Below are 13,945 nucleotides of genomic sequence, written 5' to 3' on the forward strand. Positions count from 1 at the left end.
AATCATAGTACGTTACGTAAGTCAAAAGGGAATGACAAATATCCTATGATATCATTTATACGTGTTATCCTAAGATTGCTCCCAATGAACATATTTCCACAGAAAAACACACTCACAGACTGATAAAACAAACTAATGGTTAACCAAAATGAAAGGTGGGAGGATGGATAAATTAGGATTATGGGGGTAGCATACATATACTAACGTATGTTAAATGTATATAAACATATAACATATAAACTATATGAATTATATAATCACCAATACATATAAAATATATCATGACAAAACACCTACCAAATACCAAGGGAGGTCTACTCAACATTCTGTAATAACATACATGGTAACAGGATCCGAAGATGAACAGACATATGTATGAATCATTGACCAGATTCTGTACAGCCAGACAATCACAACACTCTAATCAAATTTCCTCCAATAAGAAATATAAATTAAATTTAAAAAACGAACATAAGTAAGGAGACATAAACTTCTGGGGGCTTGTCCCAGCACATTCCACTCTAATTTACAACCGAGGAACACGACGTCCAGGAAGACTCTGTTGCCCTAGTAACAAGAGTTGAGAACGTAATAATGCTGCCGCCTTGTGGCTGTTTCCCACAACAGCAGCTTTAAACACAGTGCTAATGGTCGCTTAATAGTCACGAGGACTGCGGGGCTGTAAATGATACCTGCCCTCAAAAAATGTCCTGGGGTAGGGAATAGGCAAGAAATTTCAACACATGACAAAGTTTTCAAGAAGTCAATATGAGAGGGAAGTTGTACTCACTCTTTAAAAAAAAAGGAAAAGGAAAAAAAAGACACGCCTAAAGCTCAGTATAAGGAATTATTAGCTGCATGCAAATCCAACGTCCACAAAGGTTTCAGCTCACACCAGTCAAATGACCATCAGCAAAAAGTCTACAAACTATAAATGCTGAAGAGGTTTTAGGGAACTGTGTACCTTCTAGCTGCTGATGGGGTGTAAAGTGCTAACAGCACTAATGAAAACTGAATGCAGCTGCTTTAAAAGGTAAAAATTGAGCTACCGTATGATGCGGCAGGGCACCTTCTGGGCCTATAACCTAAGACCACCAGAATCGGAAAGACAGAGGCAGGCAAATGTGCACTGCAGCAATATTGAAAGAGCCAAGACATGGAAGCAAAAAAAAGCTCCATAAACAGATGAATGGACAAAGAAGAAGTGGTATATGTACAGAATGGAATATTAGCCACGAAAAAAAATAAAAGAATGGCATATGCAGCACCACGGATGAGCCTAGAGATAATCACACAACGTGAAGTAAGTCAGATTGCGAAAGACAAATGTTCTACGATATCACTTATGTTATCTGAAAATTCATAAAAATGAACATATTTCCATAGGGAAAGACAATCTCAGATGGAGAAGACAAACTTATGGTTAAGCCAAAGAAAAGGTGTGAGGAATGGACAAATTAGGATATTGGGGTTAACAAACATATACTAATACATATAAAATATATCATCCCCAAAGACCTATGGAATACCAAGAGTGGTCTATTCAACACTCTACAATAACCTACATGGAAAAGGACACAAAGATCAATAGATATATGTATATGTGTACATGAACAATATTCTGTGCAGCTAGAACAAAAGACATTTTAAAATCCAATTTGCTCTGATAAAAATGAAAACTTAAAGACACAAACAAGAATTAAGGAGGCTAAAACTTATGGGGGTTTGTCCTGACACATTCCACTCTAATCTGCAACCTAAAAGCACAACTTGCAGCAAGGTTCTGTTTCCCTAGCAAGCAGAGTTGGCAACGTAGAAATGCTGCCACCTTAAGGCCGTTTCCTCAAACAGCAGCTTTAAATCCACTGCTAATGGTCACTAATATTCACAAGGACTGCAGGGCTGTAAATGACTCATGCCCTCAAAAACTGTCCTGGGGTAGGGAATGGCCAAAAAAATCCAAACGCGGCAAATTTTTCAAGAAGGAAATTTGAAGTTGTAAGTTTAGCTGAATCTTAAAAAAAAATGAAAAGGACATTGATACACGCAAAACATCAGGAATTATTAGACGCATGCAAATCCAATCTACACAAACGTATCACCTCACACCAGTCAGAATGACCATCAGCAAAACGTCAACAAACAATAGATGTTGAAGAAGTTGTGGAGAATAGCGTAACCTCTCGGTCTAAGTGGGATGTAAACTGGTAACCGCCAATAATAGGAACAGAATGGCAGTGCGTTGAAAGGTAAAAATTGAGTCCCCATATGATCCGGAAGGCCCACTATTGGGCCTGTCACCTGTGAAAGCCAGCATCAAAAAGACACAGGATGGAACATCGTGTATTGCAGCAGTATTTACAATAGCCAAGACATGGAAGCAACAAAAATGTCCATCATCAGATGAATGGACGAAAAAGTGGTCCATGTACACAATGCAATATTAGACACAGAAAAGAATGAAACAATGCCGTTTGCAGCACCATAGACGAGGCTACAGACAATCACACAACTTGAAGTAAGTCAGAAAGCGAGAGACACATATCCTATGATATCACGTATAGGTCTTATGTAAAAATTGATAGGAATGAACCTATTTCCACAGAGAAGGACACTCACGTGTTCAGAAAACAAGCTTGTGCTTAACCAAACGGAAAGGTGTGAGGAATGTATAACGGAGGATATTGGGTTTAACAGACATATGCTAATACTTATAAAATATATAATCATCAGACATACCGAATACCAAGAGAGGTCTACACAACATTCTGTAATAATCTCTACGGAACAGGATCCAAACATGAAAAGATATATGAATCAATGAAAGACATTCTGTACACCTAGAACAAACACAACATTGCAATCAAATTTGCTCTGAGAAAAATGAAAATTAAACTGAGAATATCAACAACAAATAAGTAGACATAGTTTCTGGGGGTTTGTCCTGGCACATTCCACTCTACTTTACAACCTACAAACAGGACTTCCAGGAAGGCTGTGTTGCCCTAGTAACCAGAGTTGGGAATATAGAAATGCTGCCCCCTTGTGGCCGTTTCCTGCAACAGCAGCTTTAAATGCAGAACTAATGGTCATGTGATATTCACAATTACTACAGGGCTGTAAAGGACACCTGCCCTCAAAAAATGTCCTGGTGCAGGTAATGGCCACAGGAATTCAGAACATGGCAAATTTTTCAAGGAAACAATTTGAAGAGGTGAGTTTCTCTGTTTTACTTAAAAAAAAAAAAACGTAGATGAAAGCTCAATATCGGGAATTATTAGACGCATGCAAATCCAACCTACAAAAAGGTATCACCACCCAACACTCAAAATGCCATCAGTAAAAAGTCTACAAACAATAAATTCTGAAGGGGTTTTAGAGAACTGTGTACCCTCTAGTTGCTGGTGGGATGTACACTGGTAACAGCCAGTAGTGAGAACAGAATGGAGGTGCGTTGAAAGGGAAAAATTTGAACTACCATATGATCTAGTAGGCCCACTGCTGGGCCTAATCCCTGAGAAGACCAGAATCCAAAAGACACAGGCTGGCAATCCTGCACTGCATCAATATTTAGCATTGCCAAGACTTGGAAGTAACCAAAATGTCCATCCACAGATGAATGCACAAAGAAGAAGTGGTCCATGTACACAATGCAATATTCGCCATGGAAAAGGATGAAACACTGCTCTTTGCAGCACCATAGATGAGCCTAGAGATAATCACAGAACATGAGGTAAGTCGGAAAGCAGCCGACAAATAACCTGTGATATCACTCCTAGCTGTTACCTAACAACTGACACGTATGAACATATTTCCACAGAGAAAGACTCTCACAGACTTAGAAAACAAACTATGGTTATCTAAAAGGAAAGGTGGGAGGAATGGATACATTAAGATTAGGGTTACCGTACGTATACAAATACATATTAAACACACGTATCAAAAAGACCGACCATATACCAAGGGAGGTCTACTGAACGCTCTGTAATAATTTACACGGGGGCTTGCCTGGTGGCACCGTGGTTAAGAATCCACCTGCCAATGCAGGGGACACAGGTTCGATCCCTGGTTCGGGAAGGTCCCACATGCAGCAGAGCAACTAAGCCCGTGCACCACAACTAATGAGCCTACGCTCTGGAGCCCATGAGCCATAACTACTGAGCCCATGCGCCACAACTACTGAAGCCCACACGCCTAGAGCCCGTGCTCCGCGACAAGAGAAGCCACTGCAGTGAGAAGCCGGTGCACCGCAACGGAGAGTAGCCCCCGCTCACCGCAACTGGAGAAAGCCCACATGCAGCAACGAAGATCCAACTCAGCCAAAAATAAATAAATAAATAAAATAAATTTATTTAAAAAAATAATAGTAATTTACATGGGAAGAGGATCTGTACATGAGTAGATATATATAATGTTCAATTGAACCTGATTGTGCACACCCAGAACAAACACTATTCTGCTCATTACCCCAATTTAAAAAATTAAAACCACGAACAACAATTAATGAGACATAAAGTTATTGGGGTTTTCCCTGGCACATCCCATTCTAATTTACAACCTAGGAACACAACTTTCAGGAAGGCTCTGCTGCCCTAGTAACCAGACTTGGGAATGGAGAAATGCTGCCGCCTTGTGGCCGTTTCCCACAACAGCAGCTTTAAACACAGGGCTAAGGGTCACTTGAGATTCACAGTAATTGTAGGGCCGTAAATGACACGTGTCCTCAAAACATGTCCTGGGGTAGGTAATGGCCAAGAAAGTTCACAACACGGAAAATTTTTCAAGAAAACAATTTGAAGAGGTAAGTGTTACTCACTCGGTTGTTTTAAAAAAAGAAGAACATGGATAAAAGCTCAATATCAGGAATTATTGGTTGGATGCAAATCCAAACTACAAAAAGATTTCACCACCCAATATTCAAAATGCCATCCGTAAAAAGTCTACAAACAATGCATGCTGACGGGTTGGGGGAGAAATGCATACCCACTATGTTGTTGGTTGGATGTAAACTGGTAACAGCTAATCATGAGAACAGAACGGAGCTGCGTTTAAAAGGTAAAAATTGAGCTACCATATCATGCGGCCGATCCCCTAATGGGCCTATACCCTAAGAAGACCAGAATGGGAAAGGCACAGACAGGCAAACATGCCCTGCAGCAATATTTACAATAGCCAAGCCATGCAAGCAAACAAAATGTCCATCAACAGATAAATGGACAAAGAAGAAGTGGTATACGTACCGAATGGAATAGTAGCCTCGGGAAAAAAATGAACAATGCCGTTTTCAGGATTACACATGAGCCTAGAAATAATCATAGTACGTTACGTAAGTCAAAAGGGAATGACAAATATCCTATGATATCATTTATACGTGTTATCCTAAGATTGCTCCCAATGAACATATTTCCACAGAAAAACACACTCACAGACTGATAAAACAAACTAATGGTTAACCAAAATGAAAGGTGGGAGGATGGATAAATTAGGATTATGGGGGTAGCATACATATACTAACGTATGTTAAATGTATATAAACATATAACATATAAACTATATGAATTATATAATCACCAATACATATAAAATATATCATGACAAAACACCTACCAAATACCAAGGGAGGTCTACTCAACATTCTGTAATAACATACATGGTAACAGGATCCGAAGATGAACAGACATATGTATGAATCATTGACCAGATTCTGTACAGCCAGACAATCACAACACTCTAATCAAATTTCCTCCGATAAGAAATATAAATTAAATTTAAAAAACGAACATAAGTAAGGAGACATAAACTTCTGGGGGCTTGTCCCAGCACATTCCACTCTAATTTACAACCGAGGAACACGACGTCCAGGAAGACTCTGTTGCCCTAGTAACAAGAGTTGAGAACGTAATAATGCTGCCGCCTTGTGGCTGTTTCCCACAACAGCAGCTTTAAACACAGTGCTAATGGTCGCTTAATAGTCACGAGGACTGCGGGGCTGTAAATGATACCTGCCCTCAAAAAATGTCCTGGGGTAGGGAATAGGCAAGAAATTTCAACACATGACAAAGTTTTCAAGAAGTCAATATGAGAGGGAAGTTGTACTCACTCTTTAAAAAAAAAAGGAAAAGAAAAAAAAAGACATGCCTAAAGCTCAGTATAAGGAATTATTAGCTGCATGCAAATCCAACGTCCACAAAGGTTTCAGCTCACACCAGTCAAATGACCATCAGCAAAAAGTCTACAAACTATAAATGCTGAAGAGGTTTTAGGGAACTGTGTACCTTCTAGCTGCTGATGGGGTGTAAAGTGCTAACAGCACTAATGAAAACTGAATGCAGCTGCTTTAAAAGGTAAAAATTGAGCTACCGTATGATGCGGCAGGGCACCTTCTGGGCCTATAACCTAAGACCACCAGAATCGGAAAGACAGAGGCAGGCAAATGTGCACTGCAGCAACATTGAAAGAGCCAAGACATGGAAGCAAAAAAAAGCTCCATAAACAGATGAATGGACAAAGAAGAAGTGGTATATGCACAGAATGGAATATTAGCCACGAAAAAAAATAAAAGAATGGCATATGCAGCACCACGGATGAGCCTAGAGATAATCACACAACGTGAAGTAAGTCAGATTGCGAAAGACAAATGTTCTACGATATCACTTATGTTATCTGAAAATTCATAAAAATGAACATATTTCCATAGGGAAAGACAATCTCAGATGGAGAAGACAAACTTATGGTTAAGCCAAAGAAAAGGTGTGAGGAATGGACAAATTAGGATATTGGGGTTAACAAACATATACTAATACATATAAAATATATCATCCCCAAAGACCTATGGAATACCAAGAGTGGTCTATTCAACACTCTACAATAACCTACATGGAAAAGGACACAAAGATCAATAGATATATGTATATGTGTACATGAACAAGATTCTGTGCAGCTAGAACAAAAGACATTTTAAAATCCAATTTGCTCTGATAAAAATGAAAACTTAAAGACACAAACAAGAATTAAGGAGGCTAAAACTTATGGGGGTTTGTCCTGACACATTCCACTCTAATCTGCAACCTAAAAGCACAACTTGCAGCAAGGTTCTGTTTCCCTAGCAAGCAGAGTTGCCAACGTAGAAATGCTGCCACCTTAAGGCCGTTTCCTCAAACAGCAGCTTTAAATCCACTGCTAATGGTCACTAATATTCACAAGGACTGCAGGGCTGTAAATGACTCATGCCCTCAAAAACTGTCCTGGGGTAGGGAATGGCCAAAAAAATCCAAACGCGGCAAATTTTTCAAGAAGGAAATTTGAAGTTGTAAGTTTAGCTGAATCTTAAAAAAAAATGAAAAGGACATTGATACACGCAAAACATCAGGAATTATTAGACGCATGCAAATCCAATCTACACAAACGTATCACCTCACACCAGTCAGAATGACCATCAGCAAAACGTCAACAAACAATAGATGTTGAAGAAGTTGTGGAGAATAGCGTAACCTCTCGGTCTAAGTGGGATGTAAACTGGTAACCGCCAATAATAGGAACAGAATGGCAGTGCGTTGAAAGGTAAAAATTGAGTCCCCATATGATCCGGAAGGCCCACTATTGGGCCTGTCACCTGTGAAAGCCAGCATCAAAAAGACACAGGATGGAACATCGTGTATTGCAGCAGTATTTACAATAGCCAAGACATGGAAGCAACAAAAATGTCCATCATCAGATGAATGGACGAAAAAGTGGTCCATGTACACAATGCAATATTAGACACAGAAAAGAATGAAACAATGCCGTTTGCAGCACCATAGACGAGGCTACAGACAATCACACACCTTGAAGTAAGTCAGAAAGCGAGAGACACATATCCTATGATATCACGTATAGGTCTTATGTAAAAATTGATAGGAATGAACCTATTTCCACAGAGAAGGACACTCACGTGTTCAGAAAACAAGCTTGTGCTTAACCAAACGGAAAGGTGTGAGGAATGTATAACGGAGGATATTGGGTTTAAGAGACATATGCTAATACTTATAAAATATATAATCATCAGACATACCGAATACCAAGAGAGGTCTACACAACATTCTGTAATAATCTCTACGGAACAGGATCCAAACATGAAAAGATATATGAATCAATGAAAGACATTCTGTACACCTAGAACAAACACAACATTGCAATCAAATTTGCTCTGAGAAAAATGAAAATTAAACTGAGAATATCAACAACAAATAAGTAGACATAGTTTCTGGGGGTTTGTCCTGGCACATTCCACTCTACTTTACAACCTACAAACAGGACTTCCAGGAAGGCTGTGTTGCCCTAGTAACCAGAGTTGGGAATATAGAAATGCTGTCCCCTTGTGGCCGTTTCCTGCAACAGCAGCTTTAAATGCAGAACTAATGGTCATGTGATATTCACAATTACTACAGGGCTGTAAAGGACACCTGCCCTCAAAAAATGTCCTGGTGCAGGTAATGGCCACAGGAATTCAGAACATGGCAAATTTTTCAAGGAAACAATTTGAAGAGGTGAGTTTCTCTGTTTTACTTAAAAAAAAAAAGTACATGAAAGCTCAATATCGGGAATTATTAGACGCATGCAAATCCAACCTACAAAAAGGTATCACCACCCAACACTCAAAATGCCATCAGTAAAAAGTCTACAAACAATAAATTCTGAAGGGGTTTTAGAGAACTGTGTACCCTCTAGTTGCTGGTGGGATGTACACTGGTAACAGCCAGTAGTGAGAACAGAATGGAGGTGCGTTGAAAGGGAAAAATTTGAACTACCATATGATCTAGTAGGCCCACTGCTGGGCCTAATCCCTGAGAAGACCAGAATCCAAAAGACACAGGCTGGCAATCCTGCACTGCATCAATATTTAGCATTGCCAAGACTTGGAAGTAACCAAAATGTCCATCCACAGATGAATGCACAAAGAAGAAGTGGTCCATGTACACAATGCAATATTCGCCATGGAAAAGGATGAAACACTGCTCTTTGCAGCACCATAGATGAGCCTAGAGATAATCACAGAACATGAGGTAAGTCGGAAAGCAGCCGACAAATAACCTGTGATATCACTCCTAGCTGTTACCTAACAACTGACACGTATGAACATATTTCCACAGAGAAAGACTCTCACAGACTTAGAAAACAAACTATGGTTATCTAAAAGGAAAGGTGGGAGGAATGGATACATTAAGATTAGGGTTACCGTACGTATGCAAATACATATTAAACACACGTATCAAAAAGACCGACCATATACCAAGGGAGGTCTACTGAACGCTCTGTAATAATTTACACGGGGGCTTGCCTGGTGGCACCGTGGTTAAGAATCCACCTGCCAATGCAGGGGACACAGGTTCGATCCCTGGTTCGGGAAGGTCCCACATGCAGCAGAGCAACTAAGCCCGTGCACCACAACTAATGAGCCTACGCTCTGGAGCCCATGAGCCATAACTACTGAGCCCATGCACCACAACTACTGAAGCCCACACGCCTAGAGCCCGTGCTCCGCAACAAGAGAAGCCACTGCAGTGAGAAGCCGGTGCACCGCAACGGAGAGTAGCCCCCGCTCACCGCAACTGGAGAAAGCCCACATGCAGCAACGAAGATCCAACTCAGCCAAAAATAAATAAATAAATAAAATAAATTTATTTAAAAAAATAATAGTAATTTACATGGGAAGAGGATCTGTACATGAGTAGATATATATAATGTTCAATTGAACCTGATTGTGCACACCCAGAACAAACACTATTCTGCTCATTACCCCAATTTAAAAAATTAAAACCACGAACAACAATTAATGAGACATAAAGTTATTGGGGTTTTCCCTGGCACATCCCATTCTAATTTACAACCTAGGAACACAACTTTCAGGAAGGCTCTGCTGCCCTAGTAACCAGACTTGGGAATGGAGAAATGCTGCCGCCTTGTGGCCGTTTCCCACAACAGCAGCTTTAAACACAGGGCTAAGGGTCACTTGAGATTCACAGTAATTGTAGGGCCGTAAATGACACGTGTCCTCAAAACATGTCCTGGGGTAGGTAATGGCCAAGAAAGTTCACAACACGGAAAATTTTTCAAGAAAACAATTTGAAGAGGTAAGTGTTACTCACTCGGTTGTTTTAAAAAAAAAGAAGAACATGGATAAAAGCTCAATATCAGGAATTATTGGTTGGATGCAAATCCAAACTACAAAAAGATTTCACCACCCAATATTCAAAATGCCATCCGTAAAAAGTCTACAAACAATGCATGCTGACGGGTTGGGGGAGAAATGCATACCCACTATGCTGTTGGTTGGATGTAAACTGGTAACAGCTAATCATGAGAACAGAACGGAGCTGCGTTTAAAAGGTAAAAATTGAGCTACCATATCATGCGGCCGATCCCCTAATGGGCCTATACCCTAAGAAGACCAGAATGGGAAAGGCACAGACAGGCAAACATGCCCTGCAGCAATATTTACAATAGCCAAGCCATGCAAGCAAACAAAATGTCCATCAACAGATAAATGGACAAAGAAGAAGTGGTATACGTACCGAATGGAATAGTAGCCTCGGGAAAAAAATGAACAATGCCGTTTTCAGGATTACACATGAGCCTAGAAATAATCATAGTACGTTACGTAAGTCAAAAGGGAATGACAAATATCCTATGATATCATTTATACGTGTTATCCTAAGATTGCTCCCAATGAACATATTTCCACAGAAAAACACACTCACAGACTGATAAAACAAACTAATGGTTAACCAAAATGAAAGGTGAGAGGATGGATAAATTAGGATTATGGGGGTAGCATACATATACTAACGTATGTTAAATGTATATAAACATATAACATATAAACTATATGAATTATATAATCACCAATACATATAAAATATATCATGACAAAACACCTACCAAATACCAAGGGAGGTCTACTCAACATTCTGTAATAACATACATGGTAACAGGATCCGAAGATGAACAGACATATGTATGAATCATTGACCAGATTCTGTACAGCCAGACAATCACAACACTCTAATCAAATTTCCTCCGATAAGAAATATAAATTAAATTTAAAAAACGAACATAAGTAAGGAGACATAAACTTCTGGGGGCTTGTCCCAGCACATTCCACTCTAATTTACAACCGAGGAACACGACGTCCAGGAAGACTCTGTTGCCCTAGTAACAAGAGTTGAGAACGTAATAATGCTGCCGCCTTGTGGCTGTTTCCCACAACAGCAGCTTTAAACACAGTGCTAATGGTCGCTTAATAGTCACGAGGACTGCGGGGCTGTAAATGATACCTGCCCTCAAAAAATGTCCTGGGGTAGGGAATAGGCAAGAAATTTCAACACATGACAAAGTTTTCAAGAAGTCAATATGAGAGGGAAGTTGTACTCACTCTTTAAAAAAAAAAGGAAAAGGAAAAAAAAGACACGCCTAAAGCTCAGTATAAGGAATTATTAGCTGCATGCAAATCCAACGTCCACAAAGGTTTCAGCTCACACCAGTCAAATGACCATCAGCAAAAAGTCTACAAACTATAAATGCTGAAGAGGTTTTAGGGAACTGTGTACCTTCTAGCTGCTGATGGGGTGTAAAGTGCTAACAGCACTAATGAAAACTGAATGCAGCTGCTTTAAAAGGTAAAAATTGAGCTACCGTATGATGCAGCAGGGCACCTTCTGGGCCTATAACCTAAGACCACCAGAATCGGAAAGACAGAGGCAGGCAAATGTGCACTGCAGCAATATTGAAAGAGCCAAGACATGGAAGCAAAAAAAAGCTCCATAAACAGATGAATGGACAAAGAAGAAGTGGTATATGTACAGAATGGAATATTAGCCACGAAAAAAAATAAAAGAATGGCATATGCAGCACCACGGATGAGCCTAGAGATAATCACACAACGTGAAGTAAGTCAGATTGCGAAAGACAAATGTTCTACGATATCACTTATGTTATCTGAAAATTCATAAAAATGAACATATTTCCATAGGGAAAGACAATCTCAGATGGAGAAGACAAACTTATGGTTAAGCCAAAGAAAAGGTGTGAGGAATGGACAAATTAGGATATTGGGGTTAACAAACATATACTAATACATATAAAATATATCATCCCCAAAGACCTATGGAATACCAAGAGTGGTCTATTCAACACTCTACAATAACCTACATGGAAAAGGACACAAAGATCAATAGATATATGTATATGTGTACATGAACAAGATTCTGTGCAGCTAGAACAAAAGACATTTTAAAATCCAATTTGCTCTGATAAAAATGAAAACTTAAAGACACAAACGAGAATTAAGGAGGCTAAAACTTATGGGGGTTTGTCCTGACACATTCCACTCTAATCTGCAACCTAAAAGCACAACTTGCAGCAAGGTTCTGTTTCCCTAGCAAGCAGAGTTGGCAACGTAGAAATGCTGCCACCTTAAGGCCGTTTCCTCAAACAGCAGCTTTAAATCCACTGCTAATGGTCACTAATATTCACAAGGACTGCAGGGCTGTAAATGACTCATGCCCTCAAAAACTGTCCTGGGGTAGGGAATGGCCAAAAAAATCCAAACGCGGCAAATTTTTCAAGAAGGAAATTTGAAGTTGTAAGTTTAGCTGAATCTTAAAAAAAAATGAAAAGGACATTGATCCACGCAAAACATCAGGAATTATTAGACGCATGCAAATCCAATCTACACAAACGTATCACCTCACACCAGTCAGAATGACCATCAGCAAAACGTCAACAAACAATAGATGTTGAAGAAGTTGTGGAGAATAGCGTAACCTCTCGGTCTAAGTGGGATGTAAACTGGTAACCGCCAATAATAGGAACAGAATGGCAGTGCGTTGAAAGGTAAAAATTGAGTCCCCATATGATCCGGAAGGCCCACTATTGGGCCTGTCACCTGTGAAAGCCAGCATCAAAAAGACACAGGATGGAACATCGTGTATTGCAGCAGTATTTACAATAGCCAAGACATGGAAGCAACAAAAATGTCCATCATCAGATGAATGGACGAAAAAGTGGTCCACGTACACAATGCAATATTAGACACAGAAAAGAATGAAACAATGCCGTTTGCAGCACCATAGACGAGGCTACAGACAATCACACAACTTGAAGTAAGTCAGAAAGCGAGAGACACATATCCTATGATATCACGTATAGGTCTTATGTAAAAATTGATAGGAATGAACCTATTTCCACAGAGAAGGACACTCACGTGTTCAGAAAACAAGCTTGTGCTTAACCAAACGGAAAGGTGTGAGGAATGTATAACGGAGGATATTGGGTTTAACAGACATATGCTAATACTTATAAAATATATAATCATCAGACATACCGAATACCAAGAGAGGTCTACACAACATTCTGTAATAATCTCTACGGAACAGGATCCAAACATGAAAAGATATGTGAATCAATGAAAGACATTCTGTACACCTAGAACAAACACAACATTGCAATCAAATTTGCTCTGAGAAAAATGAAAATTAAACTGAGAATATCAACAACAAATAAGTAGACATAGTTTCTGGGGGTTTGTCCTGGCACATTCCACTCTACTTTACAACCTACAAACAGGACTTCCAGGAAGGCTGTGTTGCCCTAGTAACCAGAGTTGGGAATATAGAAATGCTGCCCCCTTGTGGCCGTTTCCTGCAACAGCAGCTTTAAATGCAGAACTAATGGTCATGTGATATTCACAATTACTACAGGGCTGTAAAGGACACCTGCCCTCAAAAAATGTCCTGGTGCAGGTAATGGCCACAGGAATTGAGAACATGGCAAATTTTTCAAGGAAACAATTTGAAGAGGTGAGTTTCTCTGTTTTACTTAAAAAAAAAAACGTAGATGAAAGCTCAATATCGGGAATTATTAGACGCATGCAAATCCAACCTACAAAAAGGTATCACCACCCAACACT

This window comes from Eubalaena glacialis, chromosome 7 (assembly GCF_028564815.1).
Source record: "Eubalaena glacialis isolate mEubGla1 chromosome 7, mEubGla1.1.hap2.+ XY, whole genome shotgun sequence".
NCBI classification, from domain to species: Eukaryota; Metazoa; Chordata; class Mammalia; order Artiodactyla; family Balaenidae; genus Eubalaena; species Eubalaena glacialis.